Below are 2,486 nucleotides of genomic sequence, written 5' to 3'. Positions count from 1 at the left end.
GGGGCTCGCCGGAACTGCGAGTCCATTTTGCGACCGTGCCGGGCGCGTACCGTGCGGTCCGTGCTGTTGGAGGACAGGCGGTGGCGCGGCGTCTCCCGCTTGCTGGAGGTCGGAGATAAGTACCAGTCGCCCGGCTACTCTCGGGAAAGCGGGGTGGTCCTCGAGCTTGCAGTGAGGGTGGGGACTTGCCCAGGCCAGCAGGGACCTGAGTGGGTGGGGGACTGGCGAAGGCCTGAGCTCCAGTCCCGGCAGCACGTTGGAAACCAGCGGGGCACTGTCACGGGCGTGGGGAGGAGCGGTCTGCGGTGGGCGCCGGGGTAGTGTATGTGTGGTCCAGAAAACCTGCTCCGGCCCTGCTACCAGCGTCTCCACATCTAGAAAGGAAAAGATGGGTGTGGGCCCTGGGTTAGAGCGCGCTGCCTGCGTCTGGCGCTGAACTGGAAACGTTGCATGGCGCCGGGGGAGGGCGCCCTAACCGAGAAGCTGCTTAATACAAAGAGCTCCAGGCTCCTGGTGCTTCACCAGGTCTAAACAGCCTGGTTTTATTTGTGGGGGCGATTGAAAAAAATGAGGGTCAAGATTTAGGATCCTGTGCACACAAATGCGTAATACTGTTCTTTTTCTCCTTTCTTTGCAGTAGCCTCTAGTTCGTTAGTCAAAACGTGAAAAAAAGACCTGGGAAATAGTAACCCTGCCAAATACATCAGCTTGTAGCAGACAGAGGTAAACTACAATAGTTTTCCTGTTATCCTCACTTAAAAAAAAAAAACACCCAATTTCAATAGGCCCCACAACCTTCCAAAATGGAACTGTGTGTAGAATACGTATGTTCCCATCCACTTTCACTGTGGTCTTTGTTCTTTTCATATTTTGTCAAAACTTAGAAAAATAGAATTCACTTTTAGCAATTATTTATGTGGTATTTATCTTCAATATAGCCAAACATTTATATTACAGAGGGGCTTACGCACTTTTTTCCTAGTTTTTTTTTTTTTTCCTCTTCTATGCTTAGTGAATTGTCAGGCTGCTAGGGCTTGTAGAACAGGGCTTGAGTTTTCTAGAGACCTTTATACAATAGGCATTTTAAAAGCAGAATTTCATTTATACAGGCACTCCTAGTAGAACTTGATGGAGCTGTTAACTGGTTATATTTCCTTCTTGCACAATGGGAGCTTCCCTACAAATACCTTTTTTTTTTTTTTAAAACCTTTCTACCAGCTGGCTTACTAAACCTCCCTGGGAAGTCCTTGCATAACACGGGGCTGTTCTGTTCATTCTATGCATTTACGATAGGTTATCTGGCCTTAATTCTGCCACAGCTTTTGTTCACATATTCTCATTTTCATGACACTGCTTTGTATCTGATATCCTATGTAATATTTGTTTTGCCTTGCTTTGAAATTACAGTTCAAGTTTAGAACCTTTTCTTGCTTGATACACTGATGCTACAAAATAACACCTTAAATGTGTAGAGTTTGCACATATGTAATTAAACCTTATGTTTGTATAGTTTAGTAGTTTATGGAATTCTAACACATTACTGTTTCTAAGAACACGATTAATACAGGAGTTATTAAATTATTTTTAGGTAGCTAGAAAGGGTAAAAGTTATCAGTGAAATTTTCCTTTAATAAAAAGTAGCCCCACCGGGCGCAGTGGCTCAAGCCTGTAATCCCAGCACTTTGGGTGGCCCAGGCGGGCTTATCATGAGGTCAGGAGTTCGAAACCTGCCTGACCAACATGGTGAAACGCTGTCTCTATTAAATATAGAAAAATTAGCCGGGTGTCGTGGTGTGCACCGGTAAACCCAGCTACTTAGGAGGCTGAGGTAGGAGAATCGCTTGAACCTGGGAGGCGGAGGTTGCAGTGAGCCGAGATTGCACCACTGCATTCCAGCCTGGGTGAGAGAGAGAGCAAGACTCCGTCTCAAAAAAACCCTCTGCTGGGCACAGTGGCTTACCCCGGTAATCCTAGCACTTTTGGAGGCTGAGGCAGGTGGATCACTTGAGGTCAGGAGTTCCAAGACTAGCCTGGCCAATATGGTAAAATCTCATCTCTACTAAAAATATGGAAATTAGCCAGGCCCGTGCCTGTAATCCCAGCTACTCGGGAGGCTGAGGAAGAAGAATCGTTTGAACCCAGGAGGCAGAGGTTGCAGTGAGCCGGCATTGCGCCACTGCACTGCAGCCTGGGCAAGAGTGAGACTTCATCTGGAAAAAAAAAAACTTGGCCCCTAAACCATTTCTTTTCTAACAGAAAGCAGCCTGAAAAGTCAAGCAGCAAGCAGAAATATGCAAGCTAGAAGCTTTTATATGTAAATGTCGCCAGTTGTATTTGGAAGCCAGGTACCTTCAGTATGGTCTCCCGCTCCCGTGTGGGGGTGTCATGGCGACCACCAGCTAAAACCATGGGTGCAGGTATCATGGCAGTCCCAGGTAGAAGCCACATTTTCATAATGAAATAAATTTTTTTTTTTTTTTTTTTTT

At 46.3% G+C, this 2,486-nt stretch overlaps 1 protein-coding gene across 2 annotated transcripts in view; it reads left to right on the top strand.

The window, feature by feature from the left end:
- The first annotated feature begins 3 nt into the window (after positions 1 to 3).
- The window catches only part of TRIM13 (tripartite motif containing 13), an 18,824-nt gene continuing 16,341 nt past the window's right edge, over positions 4 to 2,486 (top strand). Inside the window, exons 1-2 of one of the 2 annotated variants that reach the window (XM_017535881.2) lie at positions 4 to 108; positions 638 to 723. The gene's annotated coding sequence lies outside the window, so the exon portion shown is untranslated. The remainder of the gene's footprint in view (positions 109 to 637; positions 724 to 2,486) is intronic. The other variant, XM_017535883.2, reaches the window with a different exon arrangement.

The sequence above is a fragment of the Cebus imitator genome, unplaced genomic scaffold, assembly GCF_001604975.1.
Source record: "Cebus imitator isolate Cc_AM_T3 unplaced genomic scaffold, Cebus_imitator-1.0 Scaffold94, whole genome shotgun sequence".
In the NCBI taxonomy this organism is placed as follows: domain Eukaryota; kingdom Metazoa; phylum Chordata; class Mammalia; order Primates; family Cebidae; genus Cebus; species Cebus imitator.
This window is presented reverse-complemented; position numbering and strand designations above follow the sequence as displayed.